This window comes from Crocuta crocuta, unplaced genomic scaffold (assembly GCF_008692635.1).
Source record: "Crocuta crocuta isolate KB4526 unplaced genomic scaffold, BGI_CrCroc_1.0 scaffold167, whole genome shotgun sequence".
Lineage (NCBI taxonomy): Eukaryota > Metazoa > Chordata > Mammalia > Carnivora > Hyaenidae > Crocuta > Crocuta crocuta.
Window position 1 is genome coordinate 7,741,742 of NW_027532406.1, and position 17,961 is coordinate 7,759,702.

At 39.4% G+C, this 17,961-nt stretch overlaps 2 non-coding genes across 2 annotated transcripts; one reads left to right on the forward strand and one right to left on the reverse strand.

Annotated features, from left to right (window-relative positions):
* Positions 1-378: 378 nt before the first annotated feature.
* LOC144243611 (U6 spliceosomal RNA) lies at positions 379-485 on the forward strand. Its single transcript, XR_013338699.1, has one exon. It is a non-coding gene; the product is annotated as a U6 spliceosomal RNA (small nuclear RNA).
* Positions 486-8,475: 7,990 nt separating this feature from the next.
* Positions 8,476-8,557, reverse strand: TRNAS-UGA (transfer RNA serine (anticodon UGA)). Its single transcript has one exon. It is a non-coding gene; the product is annotated as a tRNA-Ser (tRNA).
* Positions 8,558-17,961: the final 9,404 nt, after the last annotated feature.

Genomic DNA, 17,961 nt, shown 5'->3' on the forward strand with positions numbered 1-17,961 from the left:
CATGAATTAAACATCCTCCTTTATTCCTGTCAAATGGCTTCCTCAGGATGATCCCAGACACCTTTAGGAGGGACCTGCTCTGGGTGAAGAGGAAGGGAAGTAGCAGCCTAAGATCTCATCCTATGTTCTTCAACAGTGAACTAGCTGTGGCCTCTTTTGAGGGTTAAATGAGACAATGTATGCAAAGCACTTATCACAGTGCCTGGCCTAGGTTTGGTGCTCAGAAATGGCAATTATTGCTGACCGTGTCATGAAGTAGAAGTAATAATTATTACCACTTAGTAGATAAGGAAACTAAGTCTCAGAGAGGTGAAGTAAGCACCCCAAGTTACACAACAAGAAAGGGAAGAAGCCTGGTTTTGAAGCCCGGTGGCTCTGGCACTCACTTGGGCAGCATGTACACTAAACTTGAAATGATACAGAGAAGACTAGCATGGCCACTGTGCAAGGATGACACGCACATTCATGAAATCTGGTGGCTCTGACTTCAGTGCCTCTGTTCTGCCCAGTCCCTCAAGGCACTTCACAAATACACCTTCCAATGTGCATTCATCACACCTTTAGATACTCAAATCATACCCTAAGGTGAAGAGTTTTGTTTATATCAGCAGATACAGATATAATACTTCTTATTTTCAGAGCAGTAGCAGCCTGTGTTGCTAACTATAGAAAGAGGAGAAAATGAGCAAGCATTACCAGGGTCTGCACCTTATCAGTCTCACTCGTGAGTGAAATAGACAAGCACAATGTACAGGAGGGAATTCTGGAAGATTCTGGGCTGTTCTGATGGATTGAGATAAAATGATCTTAGAAAACATTCACTCCCAGCTTTGCCTCCTGCATATATTACTGATGTCTTTTCTTGGTATCTTAAGATTTCATAGATCTGTTAACTATCCTCTTAGCAGTATCCCAATTAACCATATCTTAACATTTATAGCTTGGGGAGATCTTTTTTTTTTTTTTTATTATACTAGGATGGGTTCTCTGGCCTGTGGGCCAAATCCAGCCTGCTACCTGTTCTTGAAAATAAAGTTCTATTGGAACATGACCACACTCATTTGTTTATGGCTTATTTCATGCTAGAAACCCAGAGTTGAGTAGTTGCAACAGAAACTACATGGCCTATGAAGCCTAAAATATTTACTAGCTGACATTTTATAGAAAGTTCGCTGATCTCTGCACTGGAGAAACAGGTACAAAAAGTAAGTGTGGCATTTCTGTGCTCCAACATCCTAACACACATTATTTTAAAGCATTAATAGTCTGTCTCCACTGATGCATGTGGCTTAACATCTGGAAGAGAAGTACCTTTTATATGGACACTATATGTACTTACCTCTTGGAATGACTTGTGTTTTCAGGTAAAATGTTTCTAAAGTTCCCTCACTGGATAAATACTCTGAAAATCTTGTCTCACGTGAATATGTTTGGGAGAGAAACATATTCGCTAAATGTGTTTGGGGACAAAAGTGGTATGAAGGAAAAAAAGGCTTTGAGATCCTTTGGGTGGGACTAGGGGATTTATGAGTTAACTAGTTTGGGGCTGTGCCCTACCTCAGTACCTGAGTAAGAAGCTTACCTATCCCTGACTCTTCTCTGTCTCTGACCTCAAGCACCAGAGAGTATAAAGAGCATAAAGCTCATGGGCCATGTTTTCTGTTACTAGAGTCTTCAGAATGGCCTAGAGATGTCAAAGGAGACCTGGCCTTGCTCTCTTGTGCCTCTGGAGGCAGTCCAGTGTCAGTCAAAGCAGTGAAGGTAAATCTATCACATCCTGTCTTTAGGCCTCAGAGTCTAGTACCTGAAAGTGTCCCCAGACCTAAGACTGATGAGTAGATGTCAGGGAGAGTGGGAAGGAAATTGAAATAACATGACATCCAGTCTATTAGCTTGGGTGAACTTGACTGATCAACTTCATGTAGGTTGGGAAGGAAACTAGTTGTTAGAACAAGAGCTGAAAGCTCTAAGTTTTTTCTATCAGTTCCTCAAATGTCATCTGAAAATTCTAGTATCAGAGCTTCTGTTTCTCTAATTCTGTAGGGGCTGAGACTCAGCTATCTTGATTAGTCATTTGTATTCTAGTACGTAGAGAGGGCCTAAGACCAGGTGGTCTTGGGGGTGTAAGGCCTCCAAAAGTGGGCATTGAGGGGCTTGTCAAAACCAGATGGAACTTGGGATACAAGCTTTACAGATGTCCTAGGTCACTCCTATCTCTCAATCCCTTTTGCACTGCCTCACTACACAACAATGCCTCTATTAATGAAACTGCTGGGATGAAATTGCTTTACAATGAACATGATGTGTTAAAACAAAATAACAGATTCATAAATCACACTAAACAGAACTGCAAGATATCAGGGGGTTTAGCTGCAATATTCCTGCTGATCTATGTAGTCAGGGCACAAATCTTTTCAGGTACAGTTTTGATTCATCTCCCAAAACTGAAGGAAAACAGAGTCTACCTACCCTCATTGGAGACTCTATATCCCATTCTTTTAGGTATTCTGAGACCTCTTGTTCTCTGACTTTCCCAACCACAAAATTCATTGAACAAAATTATTTGTTGAGGGCCCACTAAGTACAAGATAAGGAGATCTAGTGGCTAAATGCACGCACACACACACACACACACACACACCTCACACACAGAGACAGAAGGGGAAATCAGGCAACTATTCATAGTAGTGTATTACAGAGTATGATAAATGTTGTGAAGAAAAAGAATAAAATGGTGTGAAATCATGTAAAAAGGGGACTGACCAGTTTCAAAGAGAGATGACACTGGAATATGTGTAAAATTCCTAAGCTGGGGGAGAGTTTGGTCCCTTCAAGAACTAAAAGAAAGGATGATACACCTGGCTAGAGAACGGATGGGAGCAGCCCAATAGGTATGCTGGCTGGATCATTGGGAGACATGGATTCATGCTAAGGATTTTAGTCTTATTTTTTTAAATGTTTATTTATTTATTTTGAGGGAGAGAGAGAGAGAAGAAAGGAGAGATGATCCCAAGCAGGTTCTGTGCTGTCAATGCAGAGCCTGAGGCAGGGCTTGATCCTACAAACCACTAGATCATGACCTGAGCTGAAATCAAGATTCGGATGCTCAACTGACTGAGCCATCCAGGAGCCCCAAGTCTGTATTGTTAAGAGCACATGGGAATCCCCAGAAGGGTTTATAGGAGGAGGTTTATAAGATTGAATGTACATTTTAAAGAAAATTTTATTTTATGGACAACAGATTGAAAGGAAGGAAGAGTGGATGTGGGAAGACAGGAGGCTTAGACATAGTGGAGGTGGAAGGTCATATTGATTTAGACTGGGTGGTACTGGTAGATTTGGAACAAAGTGGATTCTGAGCATATTTAGGGGTAAACTCAGTTGTATTTGGGTTGTATAGGAAATGTGATAAAAGATAGGAAGTATCAGGGTGAATCCAGTGGGTGTGCCATGCTACATGGCTGGAGATGCCACAAACTGGGTGAAGAACATAAACATAGAGAAGGACATGGATTTGGAAGGGGAGGGAAGATTATGAGTTCCTCATTTGCTGACAGATCACAATTTGCTAAAAGTTCACTTTGGTCTATTTACATTTTTTTTAAATGTTTTATTTATTTCTAGGAGAGAGAGAGAGAGAGAGAGCGTGAGCAGGGGAGGGTCAGAGAGAGAGGGAATCACAGACTCTGAAACAGGCTCCAGGCTCTGAGCTGGCAATCAGCACAGAGCCCGACGTGGGGCTCGAACCCACGAACCGTGAGATCATGACCAAAGCGAAAGTCGGACGCTTAACCGACTAAGCCACCCAGGTGCCCCTGGTCTATTTACATTTAAAACCTTTGAATTCTGAGAAGTTGAAGGATTTATCTTTTACTCATAGAAGTGAATAAAGAAATATTTGGGTAAAAAGGAGACTTCAGTGTCATACTTATAACCTCTTCTGCCTTCTGAGGGGAGCCTCTTTGATTGCTGGGCACACTGATGCCAATGCACAGGGAAATGCTCTGTACCATAAAAGAGTGAAAAAGTAGGGATCTTGAGGAGCAGTCTTTCAAGATCATGCACCTTGTGAGGTTGGACTGGAAAATGCAGGCTCTAGGATATGCACAGGAAGGTGAGGGGGTAGGAGGAGTCTGGAGAAGAAAAGCATGGAAAGAGGAGTTGACGTAGTATTCTTCTGGGGAGTGCACTGCAGAACCTCATTCACATCTCCCCTCTAAAATCTTCCATAGATTTTCTTTTGCTCACTATGGAGAGAACTGACATTGGGTTATAGGAAAGCCAGGATGGAAGTGAACCACTCTCAGGGAGATGGGCATGGAAGCTAACCCACAGAGATGAAGGTGTACAGGTGCTTGCCTTCTGGCTCAATCTGCCCTTTCAGTGCTAGAAGACAAGGGACTAGAAGAAAAAGAAAAATAAGGTGAGGAAAAAATAAGAAAAGGGAAGGCAATACATTGTTGGGGTACTATTCTCTGTCTTCTTTTTTTTTTTTAATGTTTTATTTATTTATTTATTTTAGGAGAGAGAGAGAGAGGCAGCGTGAGCAGGGGAGGGTCAGAGAGAGAGGGAGTCACAGACTGAAACAGGCTCCAGGCTCTGAGCTGGCAGTCAGCACAGAGCCCGACGCGGGGCTTGAACCCACTATCCGTGAGATCATGACCTAAGCGAAAGTCGGACGCTTAACCGACTAAGCCACCCAGGCGCCCCTATTCTCTGTCTTCTTAAATCAAAAATATATTGTGAGGAGGATACTCTATATTAAATTAGCTCATACTAAGGCAAAGGTTAGTGCCTTTCAAAAGGAAAATGGCTGTTGACCCTTCATCTCCTTTTTTGGGGCATTCTTGGGGTGGAGGTGGTTTTGCATGCTTAGTTGTATATTTATTCAATCCTTCATCAAAAATTTGTTGAGTTCCTTCTTTATTTTTTTTTTTGGTAAATTTTATTTTACATTTAATTTTTTAAAAAAGTCTTCCTTCCTTCCTCCCTTCCTTCCTTCCTCCCTCCCTCCCTCCCTTCCTTCCTTCCTTCCTTCCTTCCTTCCAAGAACAAGCAGGGAAGGAGCAGAGAGAGAGAGAGAGAGAGAGAGAGAGAGAGACTCCCAAGCAGGCCCCGCACTGTCAGCACAGAGCCCAGTGTAGGGCTTCAACCCAAGCACCAAGAGATCATGACCTGAGCTGAAACCAAGAGTCAGGCACCTAACCAACTGAGCCACCCAGGCATCCCTATTGAGTACCTTTATTGAGCTAGGCAGGGGTATAAAGATGAGAGTCACGGTCCCTTATATATTTGCAGGGAATTTACCACTTAATGGGAATAGAGGCAAACAGAAACATTTTAATATGATCCCTACTATATTAGGGAATAGAAGAATGTAAAAGGGGCTTATGAGTCAGTCTGGGGGATTGCAGGAATGCTTTATCTACAAAGTGATTCTTGAAGAGAAAACATGAGTTTCCATAAGGTGATGTTGCAGTGAGGAGGGAAGCTATATTTGGTATTTGGAAGAAGAAAAAAAGGACTGGGGTTGAGTTAAGCAGAAAACTTACTGACTTACTGTAAGAATATTGAATAGTTCAGAGAATTACCAGGAAGCCTGCAAAGCCACTTTTGGAAAATGAGAGAAGGGTAAGTTGGCTAGGCAAAATCCAAGATCATTTCAGGATGACACCACAAAGGCGGCCTGGTATAGACAATACTGTCACTGATGTGGAGCAACTGTAAACCCCAATTGCAGCCATGGTGCTGCTGCTGTTAGCAATGCCTGGGTTGCCATTATGGCCTCTCTCCTTACCAGCAGGATGCATCCTTGCCTTCCCTGCTTCTTTGTATTAATAGCTCTGATTGAAAGTTGCAGGTGGGCATATCTGATTGTCTGGGCCTAGGTAACATGCTGCCTCTGTGGCTGTAAGGGAGTCTTGGAAAGCAAATACGTGGCCTTTTCAGCATCTATGATGGAAATGGGGCAGGAGGGTAGATTACAGCCTTGTACCTGGATTCAAAAAGAGAGCAAGTCCTCTAAATAGGAAGGGAGTTCAAATGATGGGCAGACCTCTTTTACTAATGAGGGGAGAAGGATAGAAGCAAGAGAAAGATATTTCAGGTAATGTGAATATATGAAATGGTTCAAAGGCATGACGAGCCAGCATGCCGTGCTGGGAAGCATGTTAATAACTCAAAAGGAGATGGAAGAGAAGGAAGGCTGGGAAGACAGACAAGGGACTTGTTTTGAAGGCTTTATGCCTGCAAGTTTTGCCTTTCCTGTAAGAGGGGTGTGGTAGATGCAGTTGGCTGCCCATTTAGTATCCATTCATCTTTCTCCCTTACCAATGAAATTCCAGTTTTGATTTGGATAATTATATACCCAGCGAGAATTCCTTGTAGCTAGTGATAGCCTTGTTACACAGTTCAAGTAAATGAGACATAAACTGAGGGTTCTTGTCTCTCTCCTTCATAGCTGAATACAGATGTGAGCTCTGGAGGTATAGCAATCATTTTAGGATGATGAGACACAAGTAGGGGATGAAGCCAATGCATTAAATGGCAGGACAGAAAGATGGAAAGAGTGTTGGTCTCTGTTTCATCTGAGAACTGCCTACTCCCAGATTTCTTGAGACAAGTCCCTATGTCACTAGAGTTGGATTTTCTGTTTGTTTGTTTGTTTGTTTGTTTGTTTTCAGCCAAATTTGATCCTGAATGAAACAGGGAAGGAGACCAGTTAGGAAACCAATACAGACATTTATAAGTGACTTCAATGGGGTCAGAAGAGGTGGGATTAGGAAGAGAGGATGGACTGAAGATGTGAATATGGTGAATGTATATGATGAACTAAGTCACAAATGGGATGGGGGCTATGTGGGTGGAATCTTTGTCAGGTACCCCAGGAAACTATCCCCAGCACTGAGGTGTTAGAGAATGCCATAAGAACACTTGGAAAGCATGGGGTGGGGAGGAGATTGTGAAAGTGGGTGAAAGGGAGAGGGAGAAAGAAGATGTGTATGGTTTTAAAGACTAACTTCACAATTTTCTTTCATTATTTAAAAAGTGCTGGGTCAGCATACATATTTTAGAAAACTCTGTTAAGCAAAAAGATGTTAAAAATATTAAAATCCTTCCAAATTCCACTACCCAGAGATAATAATTAGTGCTAACATTTTGATTATTTCTTTCCAGCCCCCATTCTCACCCCAAAAGGATCATATAAATAAATTGCTTTAGCTAAAACATGGAAAGAGCCTAAGTGTCCATCAACGAACGAATGGATCAAAAAGACGTGGTTTATCTATACAATGGAATGCTACATGGCAATGAGAAAGAATGAAATCTGGCCATGTGTAGCAACATGGATGGACCTTGAGGGTGTTATGCTGAGCGAAATAAGTCAGGCAGAAAAGGACAAATATCATATGTTGGCACGTATAGGAGGATTGGGAGGAACTTAATGGAGGACCATGGGGGAGAAGAAGGGGAGAAATGGTGGGGGAAAGGGAGAGAGGCAAACCTTGAGAGACTCTTGAATGCTGAGAACAAACTGAGGACTCATGGGTGTGGGGGAGGAGGGGGGAGATGGGCATGGAGGAGGGCACGTGTGGGGATGAGCCCTGTGTGTTATATGGAAACCAACTTGACAATAAACTATTTGTAAAAAAAAAAAAAATTATGACATAAAAAAAAGATTTCTTTCTTATCATGAAAATAAATAAATAAATGAATAAATAAATAAATTGCTTAACTAAATAAATGTGATCATTACATATATTGTTTTCTAGTCTGTCCAACATTTTGGATTTGGGAAAACTGAGAAGGCCTTCTCATGTCATCACTCTTATTTTAGAGCTACATGCATTGCGTTTCATTCTGTGGATAGAATTAAGTTAAACTTTTAAATGTTTTTACTATTTCTCAATTCATACCACTTCTGGATGCAGTGGGGCAACTATTGAAGGTGATTCTGGGATTGAAAGAGAAGTGGCATTAACCTTGCCATTATTTTAATTTTTATTTTATTTTTTTAAGTTATTTTCATTCCAGGACAGTTAACAATGTTATATTAGTTTCAGGTGAACAATATAGTGATTTAACATCTCCATTCACCACCTTGTGCTTATCACCTATTTAACCCTTTACTACACTCGCCGTCAGTTTTCGTGTGATAGCTTGTTTGGGCTGTGACAGCCCAGGAAATTGAGCCAATATTTACCTTACTTTATTTTTACTTTGCGAACTTGTCTTCACATTGAAGAACAAGTTTCTAAAACTATTACCTTGCCGGTTTACGACAAAGGAAGATTTTCCTCTTTAGCGTAAACACACGTTTGCAGCACTGAAATATATTTGCTTTTCTTTGGACACATTAAACTTCTTCATAGGTGGGCGGTTTAGCCCACAGGAATGGGAAATGCGGCAGCTTAAGTGAGGATTTTCTTTTAAAGGTGTGCATTTAAAAGGGAAGAAAAGGAATCCACCCACTTCCGCAGCGAGCAGGGTTCGAACCTGCGCGGGGAGACCCCATTGGATTTCAAGTCCAACGCCTTAACCACTCGGCCATCGCTGCCACGGGAACGACACAGAGGCACAGACACTTTAGTATAGTAACAGCGCGCAGGCGCGCCATGCCCACTAAAGGGCGGAGTCTACAGGCTCCCTGCGCTCGGTTCAGAAAGGAGTCAGAGGCCGACCGCACAACTTTCGTGGACTACTTCATGGAAGCGAAGAAATAGAAACTCCCTTAAGTAGTTTAATTAGCTCTTTTAAGTTGGAGTTCTGGGAAACCCTTCCTTTCGCTGCACTTCGAAAACTGCAAACTTGCTTGGCTTCTGGTCGCTGACCTGATTTTTGCCCTCCCTCTTCCTCATTAGGTCATCGCGAGAGCTGTGAAACAAAAGACTATCCTGTTCAGTTTTGCGGGCCCGCGCTCTGGAAAATTTCAGCATTTCTGCGGAGTGTGCGTGTTCTGCTGCGTTTCCGCGTTGGCCGCGACACCCCGAGCTCTCCTCTGTGCGAAATGGAGGGAGGCGTGAGGAGTCAGACTGCTGCTTGTGGGCTCGCCTAACCCGAGCTCCTGCCCAAGCAGCCATCTCTCTTTGCCACCCCCCCCCCCCCCCCCNTGTGGTGTCAGCTCTCTCAAGTGTTGAGGAGCTTGGAAAGTGGTTTGAGAACCAGATTCTACGCATTAGGGCTGCATTCTACCTTTAAGTATCATTAATCTCCTCCCTTCAGCGCTACGTTCTTTTTTTGGGTTACTTTGTTAAAGCTCTAAGACCGGGTAGGTCCATTCTTGCCGCCTACCTTATGGAACAGGTCCACGATTGAGGCGCCTGTGGGTTGGTGCGGCAGACTCTAGGGCGCATGCGCAGCTTCTTATCCGCGCACGTGGAGACACCACTCCCGCCCTCCCGTCTTGGTGTCAAATGGTTGATGCAAGATTTGGGGAAAAAGAATAGGTAGACTTTTACTAAATTTCTAAATTTCCTTTTAAATTTAAACTTTTAAAATCCTAATAAGATTCATGGAAAGAAACTTCACCATGTATCTTAGTGTTCCTTCAGGAAGGCAAATACTTGCCTTTTGGAAATCTGGGTATTAAGTGAACTCACTTGATGTGTGATTTGTTTTGAGAATTTTCCATACTATTTCTTTTAACTAAATTATGGTGATATACAGATTTAAAGGGGGAACAAACTAAGAATTATAAGAATAATTTTATCTAGGTTGAGATTGCTTTTAGAATTTTAACACTTTTTTGGGTCTAAATTTGGTAAAGCTACAAGAATGGTCCCAATTTCCCTATGAATATGGGAACAAAGCTACTCCTGACAATCCTAGGTGTAAGTCTTACCATACATGTGAACTTTATTTGCACTTTTCCAACAGAGCCTATCCTAGAAGAAATAATATTGTGTTCTTAGAGTCTACACATGCTATGACATAACCGATCATTTAATCTTACTATTATATTAGTTTTATCTTGATTTGAAAGTCTTTTAAAAATTTTTTTTCCTCTGTGCAGTTGAATGATAGTATTTACTGAAAGCCCTTTCTCTTCTTTAACTTCCCCTTCCCCTTTTAGAAATTGCCTTCACTTAAAAGCTTGACAGTAATGGGAATTGTTTATGATTACCATAATTTAACTGAGAAATCTACTCTGAGGGTTTCTTGTTCATTTTTTGGTTTATTTTTGTTGGGAAGAGAAGACTGCAAAGGAAAAGAATCTGTTACACAGTTAATATGTATTTGGTGAGAACAATCGTGATTAAAATTTCTTTGCAACATTTCAGAAATGAAATAACTACATTAACATCTACTTTTCAGCTTATTTGAGTTAACATAGGTTTTTCAGAAAATGAAATTGCCTTTTTATTCTGATTTATTGTATTGTGAAAATGATCCAAGAGATCAAAAATTATTACAGGTGTTTCAAAAAGTGTGAATTTACAAATAAATTCTTTCAGATGTAACTTTAGGTCTTTAGCATTGCCATTTAACACAATGAATGGCAAGTAAAGGAAAAAGAAGTATAATTATAACATAAATGTACTATGATTCACAGTAACAACCTAAAACACTGATTTTCAACCATGGACATTTTACTCTATAAAGGTCCCCTGGTGATTCTGATTGCTTCCCCCTCTATACTACCCTCAGATTCTTTTATGTGGTAGCTTTTATTAAGCCAATTTTGATGTGGAAGGTGAATATCTTGTGGCTTTCTCTAAAAACCTTTCCTGTTGCCACTTTCAGAAGCAGAATACTGAGGGGATGGGGTATGTGTTTAGGAGCAGTATTGGTTCTTTTTATAGCAATTAAAATTTATTTTGAATTATTTTGGTTTTTTTTTTTTTGAGAGGGAAAAAGAGCATGTGAGCAGGGGAAGAGGAGCAGAGAGAGCGAGAGAGAGAGAGAGAGGGAGAATCTTAAGCAGGCTCCATGCTCAGTGAGGAGCCCAGCCTAGGGCTTGATATCACAACCCTGGGATCATGTCCTGAGCAGAAATCAAGAATCACATGCTCAACTGATGGGCCACCCAAGTACCCTAGTGATGGATTCTTTTTTTTTGAACTAAAAATTCATGTAGTTTTAATGTTGGAATGGACATTAAAGCTAGTCCAATCCCTTTTTTCATAGACAGGAAACTGGCCCATGAATGGCTTGCCCAGGGTCATGTAGCTAATTTGTGGTAGATTCAAGACTAATTATTTTAGTCCAGTGTTCTTACTAGATTTTGCTGCCTTCATGTATTCTTTGTTAGTCTCTGGCTCAATGGCGTGTAGATCAAGGAATGTGTATATGGCCATAGATAGAATCAATAGTAGGGAAGAATTGTGCATTGAATGTTGAAGACCTATGAGATATCAGAAAATGAATATATTGTGGATAATTTTTGTTTTTCTTTATTCGAGTATCAATCCTCCCAATTGATGATAACACTTCAATTGTGCTTAAAGAGGACCATTTCTCTTCCACTGGATACAGCCTCACTTCTGCTGTTAAGCTATCCCACCTCCTCTTGCTAAGGGGTAATCATGTGACTTATACTGTTTATTTTTTTTGGATGTTGTTACTGCTGCAAAACAAATTACGAAAAATTTAGTGACCTAAAACACCATGAACTTTATTATTTCACAGTTTCTATGTATCAGGAACATGGTCATGAGTTTGGTCGGAGGTTGACTGGGTTCTTTGCTGTCAGGGTCTGACCAGATTTCAAGGTGGTGACTGGGACTTTGGTCTCATCGAAGGCTTGAGGTCCTCTTCCAGGGTCATTAGGTGTTGGCAGAATTCAGCTTCTGTGGTTGTAGGACTTGTTGGCTGTCAGTGGAGGACCATTCTCAGCTGCTAAAGGTTGTACCTTGTGTGGCCCTCTCTACAACATGGTAGTTGGCTTCTTCAAGGTCATCAGAAGAATATACGTTTTAGTTTACTACAGTGGAGTTTTATGTACTGTAATGTAATTGCAGAAGTGACTATTGCATTTTTATTCACAAATCCAGCTCCAGTGAGGGGGATTATATAGGATGTGTACCTAGAGTTGGGGCAGGGATCTTGGGAGCCACATTAGAATCCTGCCTACCATGTAACTCAAACTGGGCCAACCAGATCCTCTCTAAATCCCTGCTCTTTCTGTTGCATGATTGTATTTCTATGGTCATCTCACACAAAACGCATACATAGTAATCAGTGAGAGGGGAGGAGAGTCTAGAAATTTAACCTTCGCCGCCTTATGTGCTTTTGTGCCTCATTTGAAAGAAAAAGAGTTGGCAACAATTGCATAGTTTTAGAGGCTTAGCCATCATTCAAGTTTCTTGAATATAATTCTTATTGATTGAAGAATAACTTTAGCTGTATATTTTAGACAACATGTGTAAGGGAACTTAGTTCAAGTTGGCCACAAAATTTTACAAGCTGTTGGCAACAAAACCCTCATAAAGTTCTAGCAGGTAAGCTACAGGCATCATGAAGAGTGATGGAAATAAATATCATGGAATTGCTGCATAGTGAATGACTATACATTTGAAGCCTAAACAATTAATTGTGGGTTGCTTTATAGTCAGATTATTTACAAAGGTATGTTCAAGGAAGTTTGGAGATATATCCTACTGAGCACTAGAGCAACTTATTTATAGGATTTTCCTACCTAATTGGTTCCCTAATGCCATGCCAATTAAGATTAAGAAATAGAATGAAGAAGAACGGAATCTTTTTCTTTATTTTTTTAAAAATTAGAATAGAACTTTATTGGAGGATGGTATCAGAATTAAAGAAGATGATTTTGTACTTTATGCAATAAATTTGATACATTAATCATTTTTTTAAAAGTTTTTATTTTAATCACCCAGTGCTCATCACAAGTGCACTCCTTAATACCCATCACCTTTGCAGTGTACCACCCGTCTGGTAGCCATCAGTTATTCTCTCCAGTTAAGAGTCTGTTTCTTGGTATCTCTCTCTCTCGCTTCCTTTTGCTTGTTTGTTTTGTTTCTTAAATTCCACATATGGTGAAATCATATGGTATTTGTTTTTCTCTGACTGACTTATTTTGCTTAGCATAATACTCTAGCTCCATTCTTGTCATCACAAATGGCAAGATTTCATTTTTTTAATGGCTGAATAACATTCCATTTTAATTATATACCATGTATTCTTTATCCATTCATCAATTAATGGTCACTTGGGCTGCTTTCCTAATTTGGCTATTGTAAATAACCAAATATTTAGCATAAAGGAGCATGTATCCCTTTCAATCTGCTTGTTTTCTTTCAGTAAATACCAGTAGTATTGCCAGATTTTAGGATAGTTCTATTTTAAACTATTTGAGGATCACCCCCCCCTTGTTTTCCAGAGTGGTTGCATCAGTTTGTATTCCCAACAATGTAAGAGGGTTTCTTTTTCTCCACATTCTTGCCAACACGTTGTTTCTTATGTTTTTGATTTTACCCACTCTGACTGGTGTGAGGTGATATTTCATTGTAGTTTTGATTTCCATTTCCCTGATAATAAGTGATGATGAGCATCTTTTCGTGTGTCTGTTGGCCATCTGTATATCTTCTTTGGAGAAATATCTGTTTATGTCTCCTGCCCATTTTTAAATCGGATTATTTGTTTTTTGGGTGTTGAGTTTTGTAAGTTCTTTATCTATTTTGTATAATAATTCTTCATCAGATATTTGCAAATATATACTGCTATTCTTTATGTTGCCTTTTACTTTGTGTGTGTGTGTGTTTTTAACAATGAAAAAAACCCGTTTTTAACCTTTTATTTTTATTGAGAGACAGAGACAGAGCATGAGCATGGGAGGAGGAGTCACAGAATCTCAAGGAGGCTCCAGGCTCTGAGCTGTCAGCACAGAGCCTGACGCAGGGCTTGAACCCACAAACTGTGAGATCATGACCTGGGCTGAAGGACTACGCTTAACTGACTGAGCCACCCAGGTGCCCCACCTTTTACTTTTGTTGATTGTTTCTTTTGTTGTGGAGTAGCTTTTTATTTTGATGTAGTCCCAATAGTTTATTTTTGCTTTTGTTTCCCTTGCCTCAGGGGACCTATCTAGAAAAAAGTTGCTATGCTGATGTCAGGGAAACTACTGTCTGTGCTTTCTTCTAGTATTTTTATGGCTTTAGATCTCACATTTGGGTCTCTAATCCATTTTGAGTTTATTTTTGTGTATGGTGTAAGAAAGTGGTCCAGTTTCATTTTTTGCATCTGGCTGTCTGGTTTTCCCAGCACCATTTGTTGGAGAAATTGTCTTTTACTCATTGGATATTCTTTCCTGCTTTGTTGAAGATTAATTGACCATAATTGTGGGTTTAATTCTAGGTTTTCTATTCTGTTCCATTGATCTGTGTGTCTGCTTTTGTGCCAGTACCATATTGTTTTTTTCTTAATTTATTATTTTTGAGACAGAGAGAGACAGAGCACGAGTGGGGGAAGGGCAGAGAGAGAGGGAGACACAGAATCTGAAACAGGTTCCAGGCTCTGAGCTGTAAGCACAGAACCTGATGCAGGGCTCGAGTCCATGAACTGTGAGATCATGACCTGAGCTGAAGTTGGATGCTCAACAGACTGAGCCACCCAGGTGCCCAAAAACCATATTGTTTTCATCAATGCAACTTTGTAATGTAACTCAAAGTCTGGAGTTGCAATGCTTCCAGATTTCCTTTTCTTTTTCAAGCTTGCTTTGGCTATTTGAGGTCTTTTGTGGTTCAGTACACATTTTAGAATTGTTTGTTTTAGTTCTGTGAAAAATGCTTTTTTTATTTTGGTAAGTATTGCATTAAATGTGTGATTTCTTTCAGTAGTATAGACATTTTAACAATGTTTGTTCTTCCAGTCCATGAGGATGGGATGTCTTTCCATTTCTTTGTGTCCTCCTCAATTTCTTTTATCAGCACTTTATAGTTTTCAGAGTATAGATCTTTCACCTCTTGGTTAGATTTACTCCTAGTTATCTTATTATTTTGTTGCAATTATAATTTGGGTTGTTTTCTTAATTTCTTTTTCTGTGGCTTAGTTATTGATATTTAGAAATGCAACAGATTTTGGTATGTTGATTTTGTATCCTATAACTTTACTGAATTTGTTTATCAGTTCTTGTTTTTTGGTGGAGTCTTTCAGGTTATCTATATATGGTGTCATGTTATAGACATAACTATGTAGTAGTGTTATAGACATTCGCTAGCTGATAGTGAAAGTTTTGCTTCTTCCTTTCCGATTTAGATTCCTTTTATTTCTTAATCTTATCTGACTGCTATGGCTAGGACTTCCAGTATTATATGGAATAAAAGTAGTGAGAGTATACATCCTTATTTCTTCCTGACCTAGGGGAAAGGCTCTCAGTTTTCTCCATTGAGGTTGATGTTAGCTGTGGGTTTTCCATAGATGGCCTTTATTATGCTGAGGTATGTTCCCTCTAAACCTACCTTTTTGATGGTTTTTATTATGAATGGATGTTGTACTTTGGCAAATGCTTTTTCTGCGTCTATTGAAATGATCCTATGGTTCTTATCCTTTCTCTTATTGATGTGATGTATCACACTGATTGATTTGCAAATATTGGACCACGCTTGCAACTCAGGAATAAATTCCACTTCATTGTAGTGAATGGTTTTTTAAATGGATTTTTTGTTTGTTTTTGTTTTTTTACAAATAGTTTATTGTCAAGTTGGTTTCCATATAACACCCAGTGCTCATCNATTTCTAATAAATTGTTGAGGAGTTTTACATGAATATTCATCAGAAATATTAGCATGTACTTCTTTTTTTTATGGTGTCTATCTGGTTTTAGTATCAGGGTAATACTGGCCTTATAAAATGAATTTGAAAGTTTGCCTTCATTTTCCATTTTTTAGAATAGTTCGACAAGAATAGGTATTAACTCTTCTTTAAAAATTTTTAATGTTTATTTTTGAGGGAGAGCTCACACACACATACACACACACGAGTGGGGGAGGGGCAGAGAGAGAGAGAGAGAGAGGCACAGAATCTGAACCAAGTTCCAGGCTCTGAGCTGTCAGCATAGAACCCGACATGGGGTTCAAACTCACTACGAGATCATGACCTGAGCTGAAGTCAGACGCTTAACAGACTGAGCCACCCAGGCGCCCCATCCTATGCCCATTTTTGCCCTAAATTATTTTTTGGGTGTTGATTAACATAATTTAAAATTATGTCACATTCTCTATTTCTGTCATTGTGGTTATTATTTTAATGGCTGCATAATAGTCCGTTGAGTTGATATATTTTAATTTCCTATTCTTTTGTCTCCCATTATTCCTAATTCAACATCAGCTATTCCTCAAAAGGCATCCTGCAGAACATTTGCACCAGGCTTACCCAGGTAAACATGTGCACCTGTATACGTATAGGTTGAGGGGAGAGCATGTTAAAAGTTCACATTTGTAGACTTTGCTCTAGACATCATGTATCAGAATGTGTGGGGACAATGTTATCAGAATAACAATAATACATGTTACTTGTAGAAATATTACATAGTTTTTAAAATGCTGATTTTTCCCTTTAATTCTATCTTTAAGATATTTCCATGTTGACATATATGTGTAGTTAGCTGCATCATCACTTTAATGTGCATATATATATATATATTTAATGTTTATTTTTGAGAGAGAGAGAGAGAGACAGACAGACAGACAGAGTGTGAGTGGGGGAGGGTCAGAGAGAGGGAGACACAGAATCTGAAGCAGGCTCCAGGCTCTGAGCTGTCAGCACAGAGCCTGATGTGGGGCTTGAACTCAAGAACTGTGAGATCGTGACTTAAGCCAAAATTGGACACTTACCAACTGAGCCACCCAGACATCCCTTTAACGTCCGTATATTTATCATAGGTGTTTTTTCAAAGAGTTCCATGTTGTTGGATGTTTATATTATTTGTAAATTTTCATGGTTATAAAACATGTTGCTTGCTTCCTTGTATAAGCATCTTTAAATACTCAACTGGTTATTTCCTTGGGACAAATCCCTAGAAATGCAATTTCTGATAAATATTATGTATTTTTAATAAGACTTGGTACGTGTTGCCAAGTTGCCCTTGAGAGTTTTTTTCCAATTTGTATTTACACCAAATATATCTTAGTATCTGTTTCTCTACACTTATGACTTTTTTATGCCCACACTCTTATCATTCCTTTAAATCTTTGACAATAAGCAAGAAATATTATTTTGATTAATTATTTTAATCTTGTGTTGTCTTTTAATGTAATAGATAAAATACTTCATATTATTTTCTTCTGCTAGGTTATTCACTTTTTTAGGAGATATGTTTTTGAGCCTTCTATTTCTTTGTAGTTGTCCTTACTGGAACCTTGTCCTGGATAAGTATTCAGTCAATTTTTATATATTTGATATGAATTCCCAACAATAGCAGATTCTTCAACTCTCATTTCCAGATTTAGAACATGTAAAATTATTGTTAATTTCGCAGTCCCATCTGCACACTGATTCTAACCAGTCAGGAGCTTCATCTTCATGTGGTTCTCAGTTTCATATTAAAAAAAATTAGGAAAGTTAATTTGAATTAATTAAAATGTAGATTTAATATTTGAACAAAGGTTAAGTGAATTTTAATTGATTTAATTGGTTGGCCAGAAAAAGAGAAATGGAAGAGGTTATTTAGTAAGGTCTCGAGTCTGTAAGAGGGTATTACATAGAGGATAGAAGGAATTGGAAGAGTTCCTGCACCTGGAAGAGTTTAAGCGAGGCATAATAAAAAGCATCTCAGTGTGGCTGTTATGAGACATTAAAATAAATTCTCTGGTGGAGGTTAAGTGTTTTCTCAAAATCTATCTTCCTCTGAATGGTCCAGGTGCAATCTTTTTATGGAAAGGGAACCTATGAGTTCTTGAAGGATTGGGCTGTGGCTCCCTTCCTTCCTTCCTTCCTTCCTTCCTTCCTTCCTTCCTTCCTTCCTTCCTTCCCTCCCTCCTTTCTTCCTTCCTTCCTTCCTTC